The sequence below is a fragment of the Alligator sinensis genome, unplaced genomic scaffold (assembly GCF_000455745.1).
Source record: "Alligator sinensis unplaced genomic scaffold, ASM45574v1 scaffold111_1, whole genome shotgun sequence".
In the NCBI taxonomy this organism is placed as follows: Eukaryota; Metazoa; Chordata; order Crocodylia; family Alligatoridae; genus Alligator; species Alligator sinensis.
In genome coordinates this window covers 3449754-3476178 of record NW_005841875.1, presented here as the reverse complement: position 1 = coordinate 3476178, position 26425 = coordinate 3449754, and the positions used below count along the sequence as shown (strand labels likewise).

At 42.2% G+C, this 26425-nt stretch overlaps 1 protein-coding gene across 1 annotated transcript in view; it reads right to left on the bottom strand.

Annotated features, from left to right (window-relative positions):
• Window positions 1-25979, bottom strand: part of FSTL4 (follistatin like 4) — a 565752-nt gene extending 539773 nt beyond the window's left edge. The window contains exon 1 of the mRNA XM_014527870.1: window positions 25914-25979. The gene's annotated coding sequence lies outside the window, so the exon portion shown is untranslated. The remainder of the gene's footprint in view (window positions 1-25913) is intronic.
• Window positions 25980-26425: the final 446 nt, after the last annotated feature.

Here is a 26425-nt window from a genome sequence, read left to right as displayed (position 1 = left end):
AGGGAAAGAATTCAGAGAGGTTTCAACTGATGTTATCAAATGTTTATTTCATTCAAAGAAAACTGAAGAGCCGAGCATCTTTTAGCTTTAAAAGGACGGTTAGAATATAATCAAACACGTCAATTATTTAACTTATTTAAAAGTAAAATTTCTCTGAGCAGAAAATGGTAAAATGAGGCTTTGAGCAGCACCACAAGATACTGCTAAAGAAACGTGTGCCAGCTCAACTGTACTAGGTAGGTTGGCTCATTCAGATCAGAAGGAAATATCATCAATAATAGTATTTCTTGGTTTTGTTCAGATATCTGAACCATCCGAGCCTCAGAGGTCTGCATAATTGGGTTGCACGCCTTATGGGAAAGGACTTATTAAGATTTTTGTTACTCTTTGTGCTAATTTATACCCATCACAAGAACAACCTAAGAACAACATCCCTAATTAAACAGTCACTTACTTGTGATAATTTAGGTCAGCTAGCACATCCTAGCATATCCTCCTTTTGATCTTTTTTAGCTTGCTGTCTTAATTTTAATTGTGTTCATATAACTTCTGGAGGTATGGGGAAACCAGGTTAAGGATATATCAAGATCTTTATAAAAAAAAGTCTCCTAATCAACCAATTATCCAATAACTTTGCACTTGAACAGGAGCAGGTCAGTGAGGAAAGTGTTGCCATTTATATAATTTGTATAGGTTTTTCTTTTCACAGGTTTCTTACATTTTTTAGGGTTTTTTTTTTTTCCTTTTTAACAAAGCTTTCTGAAATTTCACCAGCAGACTCTTATAACTTTGGTCTGTTCAGCATTTGCAATCACTTTCTAATGTTCTAATCAATGATCGGGTCTTGTCAGGCATTGAATGTGAAATGCAGAAACGGGTAAAAAATAATGCACACCGTTTGTTCAGAAAAGGCTGACATAAGTTTAGGAAATGGGTTCCAAGCTAACAACCAGATTTAAATATTAAAGACAATTATTTAAGAGGCTATACAGCTCTTCCCAAATGTTTACTCAAACAGCAAGCATCAGCGTCTCTACAGCATCCCTTCCTTACTCCTTTACATGCTGTTCTTCATTATATATATTGTAATAGTACCTTGAAGTTCTGACATGGACAAAGACCATATTATGTCGGATGCTCCAAAACACAGAATAAAGAGAGAGCTTCTAAGTCAGTGTATCAGGCCGTACTTACTCATTTCCTCAAACACTTTCAGTATGTTCAGGTAAGTACATATATTTTAAAATTCCTCATCTTAGTTATGCCTAATGGTTAGGCTCACTGTAGTTAGGTTAGATACTTATGGACCGTCCTATGACATTGAGTGGCAACAAGACAATTGAACAGCGAAATTAAAGCTAACCTCAGACAAAACACCAAAGGTATTTTAAACCTGGCAGACTGTCCTGATGAGATGGATCTAAACTATTTCAAATTATGTCCATCGTGCAGACCATGTGGTCACTTTTCAATGGTATGCTCTTTCCTTTTGAAGTTCTGAGTGTTCCCAGCCTGCAGTCAAACCCTGCACTTCTCCCATGTGCCTACTCTAAGTGTCTCCTCCGAGTGCAAGGCATATTCTTTTTACTTCACTTTTTACTTTCCCTAACATAAGTAGACACCCATGTGCTTGTGCATACACACTCATCAATACATTTCACATTCTAAACCCAAACACAAAACCAAAAACACACACTTCTCCACATAGAGAAAGAATGAAAGATGTGTGAGCCATTTAATGCACTACTAGAAAGTGCTCAGAGATGATAAGGATGATAGAAAATAGCTTTTTTTGTATTCAGTAGTCAATGCAAATTATCGCTAGAATTTCAGTTAACGTTATAATTAACACAATATTTTTACATCTATTCTGCAGTGATGAAGCCCTTCTCTACCCTTTCCAGCAATACACGGTCATTAGAGTGATTTCAATTTACAGGAATTTTACTAGCAAACACAAAAAGTGCTCCCTCTACATGTGCAGGTAAAGACGCAATGGGTTCTAATGCATGTTCCACACAAGCGTGACTACTCCCATGCCACACATGGCAGTAGGCATGATTGTGGGATCGTGAATTATATCCCATCACACCTTATTGCGGGTGCAAAGGAACCCAATCCCAGGACCAGCAGGAAGTAAGCTCCTGCAACTGGAAGCCAGCTCCCAGCCACAGGGACACCCCGTACACCCCCAGGGCTGGCAGGATCATGGCTGCTGGGATCCCCAAGTGTTGGGGGTGCGTGAAACCCCTGAGGCTGGGGGACTGCAGCAGCTTTGGGAGGGGTGAAACTTCCAGGGCTGGAGGAGTCACAACAGCTGCAGTTCTCCAGCCTTCAGGGTGGGCTTCATGCTTCCCACCTTCAACTTGGACTCGGAGATTGTGGCACCTGCCAACTCCCAGTCCCAGAGGCTTCTCACACCCCCAGGGCTGGGAGATCGCAGCCACCCACCGCGGCTGCCAGGACCCAGCGGGGTCCCAGCACCAGGAACCATGCTTTGGGGACCCAGCCCCTGCAGCTGCAGGACCGAGAGTAAGCATCCGCTAGGGATGAGAGACCCCTCAGTTGCGGGACTTCCAGCCCCAGCTAGGCATGGTGCATCCCTGCAGCTGGGAGCCCTGTCAGCTGATGGGATTCCCAGCTGCAGATGCAAATTAAAGCTCGATAGCAACCAGCTATAAAGCTTGTACGTATTTTTGAGGTCTTACTTTATAGCTGGTTTACAGCATGATAGCTACTTTCAATGTGTAGCTGGTTTCAAGGTAATTGCACAATACTTGTAATGTGTAGAGGAGGTCAAAGAAATATTGTAATTTGACTTAAACATTCATTTTTGTTTCAAATGGATGAGAAATGTGGTGTTTTCTAGCTAACAAAAAAGGGAATTCCTGCTTTTCACAAGCCCTTTATTAATTAGTTACTCTTTTCAAGTCTTCAGTTCTTTCCAAAGACACTTTAAAAGAGAGTTGTCTTTGTTTCTTTCTCTTTTTTCTGTTTCTAGTGGAGATTTCTCTGCATTATCAAAGCACTTAAATAATCTAATGCTTTAAAGTTAAAACACATTCTGAAAATCCTTAATATTTTTTTCTTTTAGAGAATTGCTGAGAATATAGAAGCATTTGAATTGGACACAAAATACAATTCCTTTACAAGCTCAGCTGTTCAAAAGATACATTATTCTGGCAACTTTTAAGTTAAAACTTAAAAGACCACTGTGTTTAATGCTGGAATCAAATTCTGAAATTTCCAGGCAACTGGAATCAAACTATGACAGTTATCTGATAATGTTAAATCCTTTTACATTAATGATTCTTATTTGCAAACCAAACAAAATTCATATCTTAGATTGATTGTTTTCATATTTAGTCCCTTATCAACAGAATTATTGCCACATTAGTCTGCTTTACATGCCTTTTGACAGTTTTTTATTGCTTGGGATTTCTGTGCTGCTTCTGCATCCAGATCCTTTCAGTCAAGAAGAACAAAGAATTGGCAATTGTAACAAATATCCGAATGCTGAGCTGTCCCTGGTCCTGTAATCAGCCCTACATGGGTAGGATACTCTTCCCAGTGGGAAGGCATCAGTGGGAGTCAAAGCAGAGTTAGGGATCTGCCTCACAGGAATCTGATTGCAGTCTTGGCATAAAAAAAAAAAAAATGAGTCACATTCCAGCTTCAGAGAGTAACAGTCTTTCCATATTTCTCGTACTGTAGACCATGTTCTTGTTTATTTTTCTCTGTATCTGCTACAGTGCAGCATCCATTACATACCTTTATTATTAAAGATTCAGAGAGAGAAAGAATACCTGAAGAATGAGGATCATAGATATCATTTTACAGGACTCGAACCTGGAAGGACTATGAGAATCCTCTAGGAGATGCATAGTACTGTCATAAAATAACAGAATCATAGAAAATTAGGGTTGGAAGGGACCTAAGGAAGTCATCTGGTCTGACCCTTTGCTCAACTGCATCATTCCAGCCAGAGCTTTGTTGAGCTGGGCCTTAAAAACCTTCAAGGAGGAGATTCCACCATGACCTCTCTAGGTGATCTGTTCCAGTGCTTCACCACTGTCCTAGTGAGAATGTTTTTCCTAATATCTAACCTAAACTTCCCTTGCTGCAACTTGAGACCATGGCTCCTTGGCCTGTCCCCTGCCCTCACTGAGAACAGTCCAGCTCCATCCTCTTTGCAACCACTCTTCAGGTAGCTGAAGGCTACTACCAAATCCCCCTTCATCTTCTCTTCTGCAGACTAAATAAGTCCAGTCCCCTGAGCCTTTCCTCATAAGTTGCATGCCTCAGTCCCTAAGCATTTTTGTTGCCTTCCATTTGACTCTATCCAACTGGTCCATATCCATTGTATGGTGGGGGGGGCCCAAAACCGGACACAGTACTCCAGATGTAGTGCTGAATAGAAGGTATTGTTAATGAAGATATTGAACAAAACTGACTGACTCCTGGGGCACTCCACTTGATACTGGCTGCCAACTAGACCTTGAGCCACTGATCATTACCTGTTGAACCTGACAATCCACCCAACTTTCTATCCACGCAGGACCGAGAGTAAGCATCCGCTAGGGATGAGAGACCCCTCAGTTGCGGGACTTCCAGCCCCAGCTAGGCATGGTGCATCCCTGCAGCTGGGAGCCCTGTCAGCTGATGGGATTCCCAGCTGCAGATGCAAATTAAAGCTCGATAGCAACCAGCTATAAAGCTTGTACGTATTTTTGAGGTCTTACTTTATAGCTGGTTTACAGCATGATAGCTACTTTCAATGTGTAGCTGGTTTCAAGGTAATTGCACAATACTTGTAATGTGTAGAGGAGGTCAAAGAAATATTGTAATTTGACTTAAACATTCATTTTTGTTTCAAATGGATGAGAAATGTGGTGTTTTCTAGCTAACAAAAAAGGGAATTCCTGCTTTTCACAAGCCCTTTATTAATTAGTTACTCTTTTCAAGTCTTCAGTTCTTTCCAAAGACACTTTAAAAGAGAGTTGTCTTTGTTTCTTTCTCTTTTTTCTGTTTCTAGTGGAGATTTCTCTGCATTATCAAAGCACTTAAATAATCTAATGCTTTAAAGTTAAAACACATTCTGAAAATCCTTAATATTTTTTTCTTTTAGAGAATTGCTGAGAATATAGAAGCATTTGAATTGGACACAAAATACAATTCCTTTACAAGCTCAGCTGTTCAAAAGATACATTATTCTGGCAACTTTTAAGTTAAAACTTAAAAGACCACTGTGTTTAATGCTGGAATCAAATTCTGAAATTTCCAGGCAACTGGAATCAAACTATGACAGTTATCTGATAATGTTAAATCCTTTTACATTAATGATTCTTATTTGCAAACCAAACAAAATTCATATCTTAGATTGATTGTTTTCATATTTAGTCCCTTATCAACAGAATTATTGCCACATTAGTCTGCTTTACATGCCTTTTGACAGTTTTTTATTGCTTGGGATTTCTGTGCTGCTTCTGCATCCAGATCCTTTCAGTCAAGAAGAACAAAGAATTGGCAATTGTAACAAATATCCGAATGCTGAGCTGTCCCTGGTCCTGTAATCAGCCCTACATGGGTAGGATACTCTTCCCAGTGGGAAGGCATCAGTGGGAGTCAAAGCAGAGTTAGGGATCTGCCTCACAGGAATCTGATTGCAGTCTTGGCATAAAAAAAAAAAAAATGAGTCACATTCCAGCTTCAGAGAGTAACAGTCTTTCCATATTTCTCGTACTGTAGACCATGTTCTTGTTTATTTTTCTCTGTATCTGCTACAGTGCAGCATCCATTACATACCTTTATTATTAAAGATTCAGAGAGAGAAAGAATACCTGAAGAATGAGGATCATAGATATCATTTTACAGGACTCGAACCTGGAAGGACTATGAGAATCCTCTAGGAGATGCATAGTACTGTCATAAAATAACAGAATCATAGAAAATTAGGGTTGGAAGGGACCTAAGGAAGTCATCTGGTCTGACCCTTTGCTCAACTGCATCATTCCAGCCAGAGCTTTGTTGAGCTGGGCCTTAAAAACCTTCAAGGAGGAGATTCCACCATGACCTCTCTAGGTGATCTGTTCCAGTGCTTCACCACTGTCCTAGTGAGAATGTTTTTCCTAATATCTAACCTAAACTTCCCTTGCTGCAACTTGAGACCATGGCTCCTTGTCCTGTCACCTGCCCTCACTGAGAACAGTCCAGCTCCATCCTCTTTGCAACCACTCTTCAGGTAGCTGAAGGCTACTACCAAATCCCCCTTCATCTTCTCTTCTGCAGACTAAATAAGTCCAGTCCCCTGAGCCTTTCCTCATAAGTTGCATGCCTCAGTCCCTAAGCATTTTTGTTGCCTTCCATTTGACTCTATCCAACTGGTCCATATCCATTGTATGGTGGGGGGGGCCCAAAACCGGACACAGTACTCCAGATGTAGTGCTGAATAGAAGGTATTGTTAATGAAGATATTGAACAAAACTGACTGACTCCTGGGGCACTCCACTTGATACTGGCTGCCAACTAGACCTTGAGCCACTGATCATTACCTGTTGAACCTGACAATCCACCCAACTTTCTATCCACCTTACAGTCCATTCATCCAACCCAGACTTCCTCAAATTGCTTGCAAGAATGGTGTGGGAGACCATATCAAAAACTTTGCTAAAGTCAAGGTACATCACATCCACTGCTTTCCCTGCATCCACAGAGCCAGCTATTTCATCATAGAAGGCAATCAGGTTGGTCAGGCATGACTTGGCCTTGGTGAATCCATGCTGACTGTTCCTGATCACCTTCTTCTCCTCCGAGTGCTTAGAAATGGATGCCTTGAAGACCTGCTCCATGATGTTTCCAGGGACTGAGATGAGGCTGGCTGTTCTATAGTTCCCTGGATCCTCCTTCTTCTCTTTCTTAAAGATGGGCACTATTTTTCCCTTTTCCAGTCATCCAGGACCTCCCCACCACTGCCATGAGTTTCCAACGATAAGGGCCAGCAGCTCTACAATCACATCAGCCAACTCCCTCAGCCCCCTCAGATGCATTGCATCCAGCCTCATGGACTTGTATATGTACAGCTTTTCTAAATAGTCCCTAATCTGTTCTTTCACCACTCAGGGATGCTCACCTTCTCCCCAGACTGTGCTGCCTGGTGCAGTAGTCTAAGAGCTGACCTTGTCTGTGAAGACAGAGGTAAAAAAGGCATTGAGTACTTTAGCCTTTTCCTCATCTGTCACTAGGTCACCTCCCCGCATTCAGTAAGGGACTCACACTTTCCCTGACCTTCCTCTGGTTGCTAACATACTTGTAGAAATCCTTCTTGTTACCCTTCATGTCCCTTACCAGCTGCAACTCCAATTGAATTTTGACCTTCATAATTTCATCTCTGCATGTCCGCGTAATATTCTTATACTCCTCCCTAGTCATCTATCCAAGATTCCATTTTTTGCAAGCTTCCTTTTTGTGTTTAAGCTCACCAAAGAGTTCTCTGCTAGGCCATGCTGGTCGCCTGCCATATTTGTTATTCTTCCTGCACATAAGGATGGTTTGTTCCTGCACCCTCAGCAAGATTATTTTAAGGACTCCAGTTCTCCTGACCTCTCAAGGGATCTGCCCATCAGTTCCCCGAGGGAGTCAAAGTCTGCTTTTCTGAAGTCCAGGGTCCAAGTTCATTGTCCCCCTTCCAACCATGGAAGCTGAGAGGTATAAACACTGTGTAGGATCTGGCCACCTATCAAGAATACCAGTGGCTCCAGTACATTGGTATGTGAGCAAATTTCAAAAGGTTCCATTTCCAGTATGGAAAACGTTGCCAAGATTTTGCAGATAGATCACATTATACTACCCAGTCACCATTTAGTCATTCTGTAGGACTCATTTAAAGTTCAATCCAAAAAGTAATAGTAGAGTACTCTGAGATTAGAGTCATAATTCAAATGGGCTGCTCATGAAATGAGGTTATACATACGTAAGAAATGACAGAAAAATCTGACCCATAGTTATTTGATATAGTTTATGATCTAAAAAGGAACTCAGGGTCTAGCATACAGCAAAAGGGTGTTTTGGCTCAAGGTTTATCAAATATTGTTATTATTATTCTTTAAAATAATCTGCAGCTGACTCTGGTCACGGGGAGACAGTAAGACATGGATTTAGTTGTGGATGCCCTCCAGCTATGCAATCATTGATGACTGTTGGCACACAATGGCTTCAGGAATTAGAGCTATTTAAAGAGAAAAAATGGTCTTCAAATGTCACATCTCTTTTCCTTCCCTTCTATATCTCCAGGGAGATGCAGTGGAATATTTAGCATTTTTAATTGTTTTGTTTTACTAGTTGTCAATAATATCATTTAAACTGAAAAGTAAAAACAAACACACAAGAAATTCAATGATCAGACAAAATACAAAACATATTGCTTTCATAATATTTTAGATCTTTTTAATATATGTACATCAGTATTCTTATTTAAGGAGGAGAAATGGGAAAAACAGGAACAGTGTACAACAGAACCTTTTGAGTCAACAAAGTTTTACACACACGTTTAACTTCCTACAAAAAATTGGCCTGTGGAAGGCAGAAGTTAAGCATATGCATTAGCAGTTGCATGATCAGAGCCTAAATGTTACTTATAGGTTCAAAGCCTGCATCCAAAATGCAGGAAGAAGTTGGCTTCTATCCTAATGCATGCAGGTAAGTCCCTAAAAGATAAGGGTCTCGCTTATCTGAAAACACCTCTGGTCTTTGAACTGCTTTATATAAATGAAAAACTGGAAAATCCTCTCTACACAATTAATGGTCAGTGCAGCTAGGACTTTCAGATTAGGCTTGTACTTTTAACTTTGTCTTGCCAAAAACTTCTGTGTCTAAAAATATATTATTATTTTCTGAATGGGGGAGGGGGGGGAAATCTTTCTAATGTTATTGACATCCATAAATATTCCATGTATTTGAAAAGTAATTACCTTTCTCCTAATCCTATTTTCCCAGAAATCAATGCCAAAACTCCCAGTTACTTCAAAAGGGAGCATAATTAATCGACTGCTTTGGTAAAAAAAAAAAAAAAAGATGTAAAAACTTAATTTTGTTAGGACTTAATTATAAAGCACTTCATGTACTTCCATTGGCCGATACTCCCCCACAGTGGATGTCATTAGGAAATGGGTGACCAGGGATAGAAAGGTGCTCAAACTTTGGTTTTCAAAAGCAGCTGAGCTGGTTTACTTGAGAAAGTATACCAGATACAGGTTTGGTACAAGCTGGAGCAAAGGGTAGTTCTCAAAACCACCTAGTTTCTGGTCTATTCCTTGAGGCAGTACAACTATTCACTTCCCACACCTCAAGGTCTGTGGCAAAGCAAATGAGCACTCACACAGATCCCATTTGATGTGTTTGAAGGCTTTGATTATAATGGTATAATAAGCTAGTCAGGCTCCTCTTTAATTCTGTTGGAAGTGGCTGGACACTGTGAGACTTTTTATGAAGTTAAATGGTCAACCGGCTGTGAGTGTCCCTGATTGGTGAAAACAAATGAACTATAGTTTAACTTCATAAAAAGTCTCACAGTCTGGAGTTTGGTATCCTCCATTTATACAAACACTGCTACAAATAAGTTACTTTTGCTCAGAATCAGAACAAAATGAAAAGGGGAACTAATACCTAAATACCTTAGTAAACCTTGCTGCACAACACAGTATGGAAGGACTTGCAGGACCAAGACAAACATATATGTATAGATACACGATTAATTACTAACTCGGAGTCCTTTTGCACGGCAGGATAAACATATAAGATATATCCAAGACAAATCAGCAAACTATTTATTTCTTTACCAATTTAATAGCTTTTGGATTCCAGGGGACTTTGAACTATTGTGTTAATAAATATATAAATAAATACTGTGTGTAATTAGCCATCTAAAGTTTCACATAAGAAATTTTCTTTATGTAAATTATTTTCGTTCTAATGAACTCTGTTTTTTATTGTTAGCTCACAATGGTCACAAATTTCCATGTTGTTTGTTTCAGAACCTAGAAGCCTGATCCAAAGCTCCTTGATGTCAGTCCAAGTAATTTTCTTGAGTTCATTGGTATGTGGATCGGGCACCTAAAGCCTGTAATATGCTTCAATAAAATGAGTTTTTAAAGCTGAGCTCTGCTAACTTCAAAGAGTCACTGGCAGTCAGTGTGCCTTGGGGTATGATGATTCCAAGGCCCTGCTCTATGCCAAAACCTGCTTCGGGCTTCAAGAGGAAAGCCATCTTTTACAGAGAATTAAAAAAAAAGAAAAAGAATTTCTTCACTTTTGCAGGTTTCTAAGCACTTTAAAGATTTCCTTTTCTTAAAACTTTATCATCACAGTATATCCTAAGCACTTTCTGATTGGCTCACTTGCCACAAGTGTTCTTTAAACCCAGCCTCTGAGATTTTACTTGTGAAAACAATTAAAAAAGGCCACTATAAGAAATGAGATTTTATTTGGAGGAATGGTGCTTCTGCCTCAGGAGTACTGCACTGTTCAGCTATCTCTCAGCAGTGCTCTAAACATTTCTGGAGAGGTACATTAACATCCATATTGTGTTTTCCGTGTTTTCAATGTCCAGGAAGAATATTTTCTCTTTGGAAAAAAAGCGTGGCTCTAATGTACTTTTCAAAATAACAAATTATGAGTCAGCCCATGAAGCATGTAAACCGATGGGTAAAATTATGAGAGAAGAAATTATGTTGAAAAATACTGGAAATCTATGAAAACAGAAAGCAGCCTTAGACTAATGCTGTTGACACATTTAAATGATCTGGGAGAAATCTTTTCGGTTTGTTCTTCTGGTAGAAACACTTACCGAGAGACATCTTTACAGACATTCAAATGTTGAGCCCTTGAAGAGAAGTTTGCTTACGGTGCTGATGCTGCACCGAGAGAGGGCCCTCATGCACACATCTCAGATAGCTTTGCAGGCTCCCTCAGTCTGCCTGGACAGAGTGGTAGCAGTGCACAGGGCATCCCTGATAGGCTGACTCTGAGCAGTCTGGGTCAGCCAGTGTCTTCTTGCAGAACAGGTGGGATTGTGAAGGAGGCATGTCCTGCCTCTTGCTTGGCTGGAGCAGTAGAGTCCAATGGGGGGGAGCGAGGAGACAGAAACAGCATCCTGAAATGCTAGAGGACTGTAATGTGGCTTCTCGCAGAAGAGAATGTATATAGACATTCACCCTCAAGAGGAACTCTACCAGGAGTGATTTAACCCTGGCTGTTTGCAGGTTATTTTTCTCCTGTCATGGTCATTTTTGGTCTAAGAGAAAAAACCTGAATACTCATGGGCCATGTCCATATGAGAACACATGTGAGTTTTATAGCACCTCAAAGGCTTTTGAGGTGCCACAAAGCAAACCCCACATACATGACTTGGTTCTCTGTGCTGGATATTTGCAGCATGGAGCCAAATTTAAATACCAGGAAATCCCAGTATCAAAAAATGTGTGCCAAAACAATGAGAGGCAGCACATGCAGCAGGAGTGTGCACCGCCCAAACCCAGAGCCTGGCTGGCCAGAGCCACGCTCCAGCTGCCAGCCAAGCTCCGTGCACCCAGATCACCCTAGGAAATCCCTAGGACTCCAGTAAAGGCTGCTGAGGCCAGCCTCCCCTACCCCACTTGGGGCAACTTGGCACACACCAAAAAGCCTCTTTTCTTCATTCCTATTTGCACTGTACTCCCTGGGTATACTGGAGCATTGAAATCTAGTGTTTCTTATTCCTCTCCAAGAGAAACCTCAAGGCACTGCTCCTCATCACTAGGAGGTAAATGATCAACCTGTTCCTCCCTCTATCCAGCATTGGTTTTCATCCACCCTCAGCCACGTGTTCTCCAAGGCGGCATCCCATGCTGGTCTCACTTATCTGAAGAAGCATACTACTTTGCAGCCATAGACCCTAGCCAACTGCTCTGTTGGGTCCAGCTGACCACTTTGCCTTCAGATTTGGCATTGGCTGTGTTTAAGCAACAAGGTATGAAATGGTAACTTAAAATCCCAGAGCATGACATCTCCCAGCCTAGTAGTAGCTGAATAGTTGAGCTAGCAAAACTGTTCGGCCAACATGCTCAGGCTAAAAAAATGGCAAATTTTGAGTCTAGTGCAAGGAATGAGATGAAGGGCAGTACTGTTCATGTTTTATCTCCACTGGTTTTCTAGCAAGGGTTATTATTCCTCCCCATGGCACATACCATGACAGTTCTCCTCAGTGCTGTTTTACTGCCAAATGTCAATTCTGCTTTTTGTTCTGCCCTGCCACCAGTTCAGCTGTGTAGTACTTCTGTCACATTATCCATGCAGTAGTACCTACTGTGCTACCAGATTGCATGGCAGCAATCCTGTTGTGGTTGATGGCTCCCCATTGACAGAGCTGGTACCAGTACTGTTTCATGATCGTACTTCCTGCTGCTGCAAAAAAAAAGCCCCTCTTTTAAAATCTTCTCGTTAGGATTAGTTTTTATTACATGAGCTTGGCTAAGAACTAGACTTGCAGCTCCATGGGACTCCCAGGACATGATCTATTTAGAAACACTGGACCCATTCACCACCATTTTTGGTCTATAATTATTTTCATGAAGGCTATTCCCAAACACTATGTATTAACCAATATCCTTTTGGCTTGCGCTACTGTCATTGGCTTAAAAGTGGTAAAAAAATTCCCTAACATCACTAATAAAAAGGCTTGCAAATGTTCTGTGTGTGTATATATATATATATATATATATGTGTGTGTGTGTGTGTGTGTGTGTGTGTGTTTATATAACAAATTACTGATGAAACAAGTACTGATTTAAATTTACCTCTATGTATTACTGAAAAGGAACTGCTCAAGAAAGTCCTAATGCTATCACTCCAACATTAATTTACAATCTAGAAACACTAATAGGTTTTGGCCTCACTCTCAAAAGTGTTTCCAATTTATTTCTCAGAAATGCTAATAAGTTCTTATACCAAAAGAAAACAAACAGCGATTCAGAAAGCCTTTGAAGATCAAAAGGAAAAATAATTTACTTTACTGTGGAGAAAAATAACTCAAACGTGTAACTCTAATTGTAACATAATTGTACTTGACCTTTTACATTTTTTTCTGCTGCTTCTATTCAATCAGTATCCTTTCAGATGACAGAGGGAAAAAAGGAAAACAAAATTCACATAGCAAAGTATAAGCCAGCGGGTACATCTACATGTGCAATCAGCACGTACTAATAGACTCTGGTGCAATTTATGCCAGAGTTTTCCTTCCAGGTGTAGCATTTACTTGTGTGCCCAGTACCGCAAGTTGTTAAGATGGGGCAGAGCAGCCCTAGGCTGCCAGGGGAGGGCTGCTCCAACCTGGCTCAACATGCTGCAAAGGGATTGGCTGGGGCACAAGAGTGCTACATACACTGAGGGGCTAGCCAGCAGGCAGCCTCACACTGAAGCATCCTGGTGCCCCAGTCCTGGGTCACTGTCTACTTGCGCACTGCGGCACACGTAACTACTCCGCTGTAGGATAGTACTTGTCAAGGACAGTACTATCCTCCAGTGGAGTTAATTACTGAGCCCTAATATGAGCACACATGCAGACGGTGGTGCTTTGCTGAAGAGCTAACTAGTCAGCTCAGCAGTAAAGTGCATGTGTAGATGTGCCCGCTGTATATTAGATTAGTGTAAAAAATAATAATACCATGTGTGTCTTCACTCCCCTTTTTGTGCACCCTCAGCCACTCACCAAACCAAATTTGAAGGCAAAGGACAATAATAATGGCCATAAAAAGGAGTGGATCCAGAGGGGGTTCTGTAGCACTGCAGCACACTCTCCCCTTTCTGGTAATATGGCAGGAACAGCAGTTGGTGACTTTTTAAGTACTTTAAGAAGGTAAGAATGCCCTCCTTCCTCTCCTGCACTTACTGTCCCCACTACCCTGAGGGTGAGGGGAGGTCCTGTCTCAGTCCACCTGGGCTGTGCAGGGGCTAGGCTCAGCCCCAGACAGCAGCAACAGTGGCAGTGGAAGGTAGATAGGTTCCCCCTCCTTGCTTTTTACCTCCAGGTGTTCCCTGCCAGCCTGGGAACAGGCACAGGGAATGGGAACCTACCCACTCTCCATTGCCATAGCCCCCATGCAGCCTAGCAGGGGCAGCTCCAGAGCTCCTCTCACTCCAGGACAGCAGGGACAGTGGCAGCTGCAGGTGGGGAGGAGGAATGTGGGAGGAGAGGGGGATGTACCTCTGAGCTGGGAGGGGAAGGGGGTGGGAATTCTTGCATGCTTCTGGGACCTAAAGTCCCTGACCACTGTTTCTGTGGCATGATCGGCCTGGCCTGGGGGGTGAGGAGGCTGGGAGCAGGGGGTAGAGCCACCCATGCAGCACTGGTTGCTGCTGCCACATCCCCCTTTGTAAAATCCTGAATCTGCTTCTGGCCACAAACTAGGGTGACCTGACCACCCATCCCAGTCCTGGAATGGGATCATCAAGTTCCAGTCCTGGGCTGCATGGCTCTGGGAGAGCATTTTTCCCACATTCGCAGCATCATGCAGGGATCCAGGTTTCCCCTTGCAGATGGGCAACAATCCAGCCTGCAAGGGGTTGCTGGGAGCGGGACACAGGGGGCACCACATGCATGTGCGCACCTGCACACATACACATAGCTGGGAAAGAGCCAGGCATCCTGATGAGCAGCTCCCTGAAGTTAAGGCTATGGGGGGCAGATCGAGGCCCCCATGGTGAGAGAGGGAATGGAGCAGGCACTGGGGGCAGTGCATGGGACCCTGGGGCTGGGGCAGGAAGTGGGGCTGTGGGGGGTGTGGGGCATGTGGGGACATCCACAGGGTGTGGGGCATGTGGGGGATGGCTCCCCATTTCTTCGTGCACCCCTCAGGAGGGGCATAGGGGGCACATACCTCCCCCCCAAATTGTGCACAGGGCAGGGGCAGATGTGGGCTGCCTGCTGTGGGATCAGGGCTCCCTGCCTGGCTGCTCTTCCCTCAGGTGCCCTGCACCACCACAGTGATACACCCCCTGCCCACCCACCACACCCAGGGCAGAGGCAGCGTGTAATTGTGCCACCCACTGCTGCTGCGTGGGCAGGGGGTGTGCAGCCAGCATGGGGCTCTCTGGAGAAGGGCAGCAGGGTGGGGAGCCCTGAGTCCACAGGAAGCAGCTGGCAGCAACCCTGCCCAGCTCTGGTCAGCCATGCCACTGGCAGTGGGGAGGAAGGGAGGCGGGCATGTGTCCCACCTTCCAATTTGGAAAAGGTGATCACTCTACAGCAAACACCCTAGTATTTATAAGAGAGAAACTCACTTTCTGGAATGTATGCTGCAACCAGACAGGAAAGCTTGTAGAGCTGTGCTGGATTGATGTGAATTGTCCAGCATGCAGAATGATTTGTCACTGACAGGAAGGCAAACGTAAGGAGGGCAAAGAGGACTATAGTAGGTTCTCCAGCATTAAATTCTGCGGTGCATAACATCACAGATAAATGCAGTGCTGTGTCTAACAGCGTTTCAGCAGCTTGTAACATCTGTTCACAGCCCTTCCAAGGCCAAAGGTATTTGAAGGCGTTTTAGACAAGAAAAACAATAGCGCAACCTTTGTACCAGTACTGGCAGAACAGAAGCAGCAGCATTTTCATGCCGAAATGTTTTCTTTTTTTCCTTGAGAGGTTTCATATGATACAGCCTTTTCCTATAAATCTGATATATCAAACCTGCCTAGCTGCCAAAACAAATTCTGCTTCTGGGAAGTCCAACAAAGTTGTTAAATTCTGACCCTAAAAGGTATTGAGTAACCACAGGAGCCATTGAGGTAGAAGATTTTCAGAGTCTTGCATGGTCAGGCTCAAAAATGACCTGGACCCAGGTCAAGTGTTCTGAGACTCCCAGACTCACAAATATCTATACACCTTCACACTTGAGGGGTTTCCTCCACTGTTTAAGCCATCTTGTTCTCTCTTGCAAATAGGGCAGATTTAATACTGACGTAAATGAGGGAGCTAAATGGCAACATGTTATATTAATGGAAAAATATAATAGCTGTAACCTGTGTTTAATATGGGATTAAACCCTCTGCACAGGATACAATAAATCAGAAATAATGCATTTCTGGAATCCTTTACATTTTTGCTGTAATGGAAGAAGGCTGAAAAGAGATTGCTGAGGCTTGTTTAGAAAGTTAAATAGCCAATGCTAATGATAGAAGATAAATGTTTTATTTCATATGTCATAAACGTGATCACTGGACGGACTCCATTTCCTCAACTACTCAGTAAACAGCAGCTAAAAATGGGTTGTGTTTGTTCTCAGAGAATTAATTGTGCAAATAAACATAATTGAATTCCTGCGTTATGGTAAGATCTTAAAAATCAGACTTGTGTTTATTCTGCGGATTGGAAACTGTAATATAGACAAACAGATGCTCTGATGCAGTTTTAATATTGCTAAATTAATTATTTTTGTTGGTTTGTTTGTTTTAATTGGAAAAGAACTGGCAGCAGAGGATAAATCAAACCTGAAATGTAATATGGTAAAAGACCTGCACATTTACATTATATCCTTCAGTGAATACGAGGCTGCCTAAGCTCAGCTGTTAGTTTTATCAGCCCAAGACTGGAAGACAGAACCTATTATATTTATCAAATCTCTATTTTTTGGTCTCAAAAGCCCAAATGGTAATTAATTATTTTCCTTTTCATTATGGTGTCATTGAGAGAAAATGTAAAGCTATGCCCAGTGGGGAATCCAGGTGGAAGGGATTGGCAATTACCAACTTATCAGTGAAGAAAATGTTTTTCTAGCCCTTATGGTTGCCAAAAAACTTTCAACATCAGGCCTAATTCAGCCTTGTCTTCTTGACATTGCAAGTCTGAAGTAAGTTCGACTCTTATCTTGCTTAAACCAGTATTATCGGTAATCAGGAGGAACAAAGTAAAGTTAGCAGAGATGTGCCAGTGTAAAACTAGTATGAGAACAGATCTGAGAGGTCTGCGCTATCCAACCTGCATATGAAGCTATGAAAGTTATACCGATATTGCTACTTAGGGTCAAATCTCCCAGGTTGCCATTAACTAATCCATGCTGCATCAGGCATCCCTGCAATAACTTAGCCCTGCTGCACATCAAACACAAGATAAACAGGTAGCAGACAGTCCGATTCCTAGAAGGGCTCCACATTTGAACCATTCTAGGAATCAGCTTGCCCACTACTTGTCTTTTCTTCTGTGGTTTGTTCATATTATGGGTCATAGGGACAAGCAGCACGGTGGAGAACTAAATCATGTGGTGGCAGCTCCAATGAGTTCTGAACAAACTGCAAGGAAGAGGCAAGGTAGGAGGAAGCTCAACCTCAGGTGAGCTTCCTGGGGGAGACAAGTCTGGATTGCTGCTGGAGGGTAAGTTAAGGAGCTTTTAATGTTGGTGGTCAGTGGATTTGGGGGTAGGGGGCAAATTTGGGAGCAGTCCTAGATAGCAGTAGAGACATACCCTAAAGTACATTTGAGGTCATCAGCCTGAAAATAATGCACAACTCTGCATTTAATTTTCACTCTATAGTACCTGTACTTTCCAAGGTCTTAAATGAGAGTAACTCGAGTAAAGATCTATTAATATAAGGCAGATGTGATGTTTGTGGGTTAAGAGAAAGTGCTTGTGCATCTAACAGATTTCTTCCACCCGCTGCTGTATAATGCAGCCTTTGTTCAAAGGTTTGCATCTGAAAAGTTCTTCTAAAATTACTAAGTACTAGAGGTGCACTAATATGAGGAAAATTGAGAGCATCGGCAATCAGCTTTTTTTGTCTGATGTGGCTAATAACATGGCTGATAAATGTGGCCGCAGCATGCACAGGGCCAGGACTCAAGCCTGGCAGTATGGAGAGCAGCCGGGTCCAGCTGGTAAGTCTGTTGTGGGGGAATAGGTGAGAGAAGATAGTGGTATGGGGGTGGGGGGCGACAGATCAAGGCCCCTATGGTGAGAGAGGCAATGGGAGTGGGGCTGGGCTGGAACAAGGGCTGGGGCAGGTACTGCCCAACCGGGGGGCAGAGCAAAGCATGGAACAGAGCCATGGCTCATCCAGTGGGCATGCGGTGGGGTGGCTCCTGCCACTGCACGCACCCTCGGAGGGCATGCGGGGGTGCCCCTGGATCTGTGCATGGGGTGAGGCCAGGCTGCCACTGTGGGCTGGGGCATTGCCCGGCTCTTCCCGGTCAGGGGCTGGACCAGGGCTGTGCTTGGGGCAGGTGGTGGTGGTGCTTGGAGTGGGGCTTGGGGGAGTTGCAGCCACCCCAAATTTACCATAACCCCTGCTTCCAGCATTGCCACCACCCACTCCAAGTGCAGCCTGACCCAAACCCTGCCCCGACACTGGGAAGAGCTGGACGCCACCCCACCCCAAACTGCAGTGGCACCACACCCTCATCCCACGTGCAGATACAGGGGCACATGTCCCCCATGCCTTGCTGGGGTGCACGCATTGGCATATCTCACCCCCCACTCTCTGCACCTCCTGGACAAGCCCTGGCTGTGTCCCATGCTCTGCTCTGCCCCGGCTGGGCAGTACCTGCCCCAGTGCCACTCCCATTCCCTCCATCACTGCAGGGGCCTCGATCTGCCCCCCCCCGCCCCACTGCCTCCCCCACAACAGACTTACCAGCTGGACCCAGTTGCTCTCCATGCTGCAGGGCTGCATATCAGTATCGGATCGGTATTGGCCAATATGGCTCATGAAAACTCAACCATTGGTACTGGCCCAAAAAATCTCTATCAGCACACCCCTACTAACTACTTCTAAAATCCCAGTTATCTAGTAATTGGGAAAGTATATTTTTGTATCTGCTCCTAGCCAGGCTTTTATATTGACATCATGCCACAACAATCCATTATTTTTGTGACCTTTAGAAAAAATGATTATTTTATACTCAGCCAGTGGCCAATGGGAGTCAGAGTTCAGCAGTTGAGGTCATCTGGCATGTTCATACAAAATGTAAATGCCATAAGGATGACCTGCTGCCTTGCATGGGGGAATTATTTTTTTTTGAGTGATCCTGGAAAAATTCCAGGTGCAAAAAAGGGATCTAAGGCTTCAACTTTGGGCTTGTGCAAATTCTAGTTCAACTGAGTTTAAACCTGAATTGAAAATTCTGTAAGAAACTCAGGAAATGCAAAACATCATCAAACCTAAACCCTTCTTGTTCCTGTAAGAGTTCACACCAAATGGCTGCAAATCATAAGTTTCTTGTAAAAATCACGATTCACTGATCAGCTGCCTACCCTCTTCTAATGCCTACCATTTTATTTTTGTTATTATATAAGACCCAGCATTCCCCTGTGGTTCAGTGGTAGAATCTTTGTCTACTACACAAGAGACCTGGGTTCAATTCCCAGACACTTATACAACTACAGCTATGGAGGCACCAAACATCTGGTCTTTGGATGCTAGCTCAGTGGCCTAAAGGGAGGATAGAAGATCTGGGCAGCCTCCACTCCTCCAAAAATTCCTACCTATGCATTGAAGGTCTGGACGGCCCTCATGCATACACCATGATCCAGAAGGATCAATGGTTGCTACCATTATATAAGACCTACAAGAAGGGAGGAAAAAAAACCAAACAGGCCTATAATAATAGACTCTCTTATTAGGAAAAAGTCATCATCCACTGATCTGTAGTATCATAAAAATGAACTGAAGCTAGAGATGTCTGGAAGATAAATATCCTAACTGTTTAGTGTTGAAGGACAGGGTAGGTAACATTAACTTTGCTAATTGTTTACCTGCTTAGCTAATCTAACATAATCCAGCTTGATTAGCTTTTGATTTCATGCTGGGTGAGTATACTGCTTGTGTGTGCCTTCTGGTTAATTTGTGGACCATACCGAAAAGTCGTTTTTATAACATGTTTAATGCTCCAACACTGACAGGGAACAGCAGATAGATAGATAGATAGAAGAAGCCCAACTGTATTGGTATTAAAAGGATCGTTAAACTCAGCATTATGGAAAGGGCTTGTTTTGGATCACATTAAAATCTCTCGATTAAAAATGAAGTGTAAGCAAAAGGTATCCAGAAGAAATATTTCAACTGCAAGGTGCTATGTAGTCTCATTTTACAGAACTATATAAAGCATGACAGATACCCATTTTCTTCTATTCTGAGTTCCCCACAAAAAGAGTTTCATTCGTGCTTTGAAAGTCGCAGGGCCGTGGTTCTTAAGACTTAGACTCCAAAGAGCTCCATGAGGACTCTTATCAGGATTCCCAATTCTGTGGGAATTCTGTGCCCGCTGAAATGTTACAATTATATAATTTTGAATGATTATCTATTGCTTTTACTGCTATAAAGTCAACATTTTCCTGTAAATAAGTGGACATGTTGCCTTGAATAGAGGAAAAAGGAGAGATTGCTTAGGGGTAGCATTTGGTCACTAGAATTAAATACCACCTCTTCAGAAAGGTTTCCTGCCGCACAAGTTCTGTTCCATTAAATAACATGGCATTGAAGTAAATAATAAACCAATACATTTTAAAAAGTACAAGTGGGATTTTTAAGCTATTGGGCAGTATGATTCTAGCTATAGATGCAAAAAAACAATCTCTCTGGATTTACTCTGTGATTTGCAATAGGTTACGGAGTTCACAGATTTCATCTTCAAGTCACTGGTTCAAGATTGATAGTGACTGAAAGTCATTTCTATCTGACACTTCTTGTGAACAGTTAGCCGCATTGATCCATTTCCTAATGAACGCATGGCCATTGCCTGGAAATTACTGTCACAATCTGATCTCTCTACTGGCAGTCCGACAAGAGAGGTCTCTGGGGCAGTCTATCTAGCACCTATTTTATGACAGTAAAATTCGCCTACATTTCAAAACAATGCTTGTTAATGAAGGATATTTTTTTCCTCTTGGGAGCAGTCTTCCACTTATTGGAAAATGGACAAGGACCAACGCTGTCAGTTGAATGCCATTGTTATAATTACAACATTTAACAGGCTGGCCATCATCATGGAAACCTGTTCATAGAATGGTAAATTAAACAATCCCAATGGAAAAATTAAGTCAGAAATAAATGGTGTGGAAAGCAACAAGTTAGTTCAGCAGAAGCCTAAGGAGTTTGCAAAACTCCAAAATAGTTTTAAGGTTGTAGGGCACAACTGTTTGTGGTGTAAATATCCACCGTGATGCTACTAACAGGTGATATTTTGCAAATGGTAAATTTCTGTGTCCTTTTTTCCACATGAAGAAGGAAAAACTGTGATTCAGAAAGTCCTCTGCATGTAGGAAACAGCTACATAAAAGAGAAGAATATAGTCAGAGAAAGATATATTTCAAAGTTAAGGCTCTATATGCTAGAGTTTCTATCTCAAAGAATGTCTGAGTTACTAAGACATTCATCATGTGAACACAAAGATATACTCCTGAAGTAAGACGAAGTTACTGATGGGACTTATTAATACCCTCTTCAATATATAGTTGAACAAAAATGAAAATATGGACATTTAATAAAGCATCCACTTCGATCCAGAGAGCAGAGCACTCATTAAAATAGCTGGAGCCTGGTTATTAAGTGCTAGCTAGCTAACACTGCAAGATTTAGTTTGGACTGAATAAAGCCCTTTATTTTAAGGTCAGTGAACAAATGATTGTCTACTCCCAAAAACTCTTATTGACTGAAGTTAAAGGGAGTTGCTCTTATGTATTCAACAGACTTGATTATACAATACCTACATCTCCTGCTATTTAATTATATCAATCTTTTAGGGTTTTGATGGGTCTGGGTAAATAATGAATGAACAAAAAAAATCTGCAAGTTTTAATTTACATTTTTAAAAGAATAATTTTGCCCTTATTTGAGCCCTTTTTTATGTTGGCTTTCCCCCAAAAATGAAATAATCAAGTTTTGCTGATTTCTTTATTACAAGTGAATTTTAGTTAACCAGAAATATTAACAGTAACCAAATTTTATATCTGCATGAACAATGCAGGCAGAATCACTTGCCAATTCATCCAGTCAGGGAACTGGCATGTGACTTCTCTGACCAGCTTCACAGTAGTCACAGGATTAAACTGTAGCATTGAAGAATTTAAAAGACAGTTATCAAGGTCATAGAGGGATATCATGGACAGTTATAGCAGAAATCATGGTCTAGTGATAGATATTCTAAGGGCGCATCTCTACAAGACATTTACTGCAGAGCTGCTTAATTAGCTCTTCAGTAAAGTCTCGATGTCTACACATGTGGCCCTATTAGGCTGCAGGAGACTAATTAACTCCACCGCCGGTTACTACTTGTAAATACAAGTACTATCCTGTGGTGGCTTTCTTTAGTGTGCAGCACCGCACGTGTAGACACTGACCCGGCTGGCTGGGGCACAAGGATGCTTCAGCATTGGGCTGCCTACTGGCTAGCCCTGCACTGGAGCACCCTCGTCCCCCAGCCAGCCCCTCTGCAGCACATTGAGCTGGGTCGGAGCAGCCCTGGGCTGGCACGCTGAGACTCCCCAGCTCAATGTGCTGCGGTCCCGGGTGCACGTGAAGACGTGGCACCTGGGAGCAATAAACTCCGGCATGATAGGCACCAGAGTTTATTGCTTCACATTAATGTCATGTGTGATGCATTCTAAGAGTAGAAAGGGAGCTGAATTAATGCTGGTTGTAAATTAGCTTTATTTGTTTTTCATTTTAGTCTCACATTTGACATTGCTTCATGTATCTTTAATGTTCATGCTGAAGATGGGAATCATGCTTAAAAAAATCTATACATTACTTCTGATTGCCCTGTTTGGTCATGACTTATCACATAGTAGAAAAAACTGAGGTGACCATTTGTACAGAGACAATGAGACTTGATGAATCAAAATAAAGTAAATGACCACCCTGACACGAGACATATATAAAAATCTGGGGAGATAGTTCTATGTTAAGGAGAAACTGAATGTAATTGAGGACTGAATAATTTAACGATTACCTGGGGCAGCTTTAAATTATGAACATTTTTACAGTTTATTGTAATGATGCAGGGCATCAGCCTTTTGCTCTTTGGGAAGATTCCATCTTTTTCCTCTGCTCAATTCTTGCTCCGCTTCCAGTCAGTATATAGGCCAATTTCTGTCGTTAGGTGAGTGAGAACAGTATCCATTTGGTCAATGAGTACATCCAACGGATGCATTTTACCCGGGTATAGGAATCAATTTAATTGATTTATGTACTATATTTTCCCTGAGAAGAATATCTGCACTGTATCATTTATATCAGAAGCATGTAAATTATGCAAAAAACCGAGACATGCAATTCATGCATAAGGGTAGAATAATGCCTTTATAAGTTACTTTCGCAGGTCAAGAAAAAGTGATTATTTCCATGGCTACCCAGCAACCGTTAATTGCCATAATAGAGTCCTTTATTCAGACATAAGTCATTAGGCTTGCAGACTGCAGTGGAAAATCCCATGAGAAAACATAACTACAAAGAAATTTCCAAAATGGAACTAAAAGATGGAAAAAAATATGACAGCAGTTGAGCGTTAGTGAGCATGATACATGCAACATCATTAGTCATCCATATTTGCTATTTTGAGAGAAAGCTATACAAATATTTGCTAACATATAGGACTCCCATTATGGTCCATAATCTTCCCAGCTAACATATCCATTTTTTGTTTCTGGACAGAATCATATTAAGAGAATTATTAGGCTGTCAACTGCTCCCCTTCTTGATCTTTTTATTACTTATTTAGGTTGCTGGAAAAATCCTGGATTATCACCATGGTGTTTTAAGAGAGAAAACCATCTTTTATTGGCTGCACATTTGATGGTGCCCACTTTATCACTAATGGAAAACTACTCCATTGAGGACTTACTGGAGACAACAAATGTCTGAAGCTGCGACATTGAAAGGAATGATAGCTGATCCTCATAATAAATAATGCAGAGTATGAGCTCATTGGGGTAACCTAGATGATGATTAATTTTGATTTTGAATGCTTTCCCCCCCCCAGGGCTAATGCTGATCCAACTATAGGTAACATGCATTTTTGTAATGTTTTATACTACTGAAGGTACTTCCACATTTTTAAGTTCACTGTGTGAGCAAATCATTCTGACAGATATTTGGTTTTGAGGGTCCTGTGTTTCTAGGATACTTAAACCTTGTTTGCTATAGAGCTAAGCTGATAGAGCCTTTACCCTGCAGCCCAAAATAAGGGCTAGATGCAATAAGGATTTAGACACCTGAAGTCAGATGTGTATGGTTTAGGCACCCAAGCTCAAAGTGATTAAAGTTCCATTCTGGTGCTACCCAACCCTTTAAGAAGCTAAACGCTGCAGGCCCTTTACTTTTTGGCCTTAAAGACACCCATGCACCTGTAGTTCTGCATCTCCAAATGCCCAGAAGTGTCCCATCCATGAAAAGGTTGGGCAGCCCCCACTACCAGCTTGTGTTTAAGTGTAACCAGATCTAGAAACTAGGCAGTCCTCTGGTGTAGTCCCCCATTTCAGTCCAGGAGGCATCCTCACAGTATGCCTAGTGCACGTAAGTGGAATGGGCTCCTCCCAAAAATGCAGATCGTTTAAAACAGTGGAAGTGGTGGCAGCAACAGCCCTCTTTCATATAACTACTCAGTGATCGCAGCATTTGCCAAGGAAATGAGACTACTTCTTTCTGGTTTAAAAGAAAGTAGTGCTCCCCACTTATCTTCAACAGAAGTTCTGGGCTATGTACCCCAGTTGGATATCACCTAAACTATAGAAAGGGGTGGGATTGCAGACATATACCTGCTATTAACTAGCTCTAGGCAACCTCATAGTGACTTTAAGCAGCTCCCTGTTTAACACGGTAGCTGTTTTGGATGCCTGCCTGTGCACCCTGTGCATAGTATAGTGAACCTAGTCCTCTAACGTAAGTGTTCCAGATTACCTGTGGATCAGGTATCTAATTTTTAGGCATGTGATGCTTTTGATGCATCTAGCCCTCATTTCATTAAAACAGCCTTTGACAATAGGAGCACACTGTTGCAGAGACTGTAAATGCGGTGAGCATCCATAGTTTCATAGTTGGTAGGGCCGGAAGGGACCTGAGCAGATCATCAAGTCCGACCCCCTGCCATCGGCAAGAAAGAGCACTGGGGTCAAACGATCCCAGCGAGGTGTTCATCCAGCCTCCTCTTAAAGACCCCCGGGTAGGAGCCAGCACCACTTCACTTGGAAGTTGGTTCCAGATCCTAGCCGCCCTGACTGTGAAGTAGCGCCTCCTGATGCCTCTGCCAGCTTGGGTAGATTCAGACTAGACATCAGGAGAAGACTAGACATCCTATTGGAAGAAAAAAAGTTATGATTTTTACAGGATCTTTTATGCTAACTTCCAAATGAAAGCAGCACTCCTACAACTTCTGGGCGATACCTGTCTGAACGCACAGGAGGTGCCTATTTGCTTTCTTCTGCTAGTCAGCGGGTCACTGCTTGTGCTTCCTGCTTCTATTTGCTAAGATGTCTGAGATAACCTGCAACCCATCAGATCCAGCAACTGCTGCTTTCACTTTCTAAAAACATAGTCTCTAAATAAAATGTTGAGTAGTTTTAAACGTGCAGTGTTTTCCGGAAACAAAAATTCCACAATTAACAAAAAGTTGTTAGATGGCTGAAAAATAATCCAAGCCATTGTTCAACTTTCACACAACACCATGTTTAAAAGACGTTCACTTGGGCAAAGATCCATTCTGTGACAAATAAAGTTATTTTTCATGGAATTGTGTTTTGATGACTAACAAAAAATTCAGGTTTACACAGTTAGCCCAATGGCATAATTAAAAATATCTTTAGTACCACTTAGAAAAGAACATTCTACTATTGCTCAAATATATCCATAGGTGAGCATGGATACTCAGAAAACTCATGAAGCTTGTTTCCTTTCTTTCCTACCAGAATGGAGCAGGGAGTGAAGGCAGATATAAGGATGATCTCCCAGATATGTTAAGTCCCAGACTATAACTGAAGAAGGCCTTCTCCTGCCATGACAGATGAACGACATAGTGGATGCTCTAGTAAATCTACAGGGGGAAAAATATTACAGGAGTTAGTTTCTGCTCACAGATTCCACAAAAGAAACTATCCCATTATGTAGAGACTGCTGTGGTGAGCAGGTACTCCTTGACTTTATACATTTCTATCTCAGCTGCACTAAACATGGTAGAGACAGGGAGAAGTGTCCCCAGGTTAAGGTAAAAGATTCCTACACTGGGAATCTCCTCCTTTACTGGTTTAAGACTCTCTGTCCCATGTTCCTCTTACTTTTTGGGTAGAGGTTGAAACAGCCAGACTAGCAGGACTGTAAAGTAAACCAATTCCATACCACCTGGTTCATCTATGAAAAATCAAAAACTCAAAATACTTAATTTTTCTCACATTTGAGTTGGTTGCAATAAGTTGCAAGA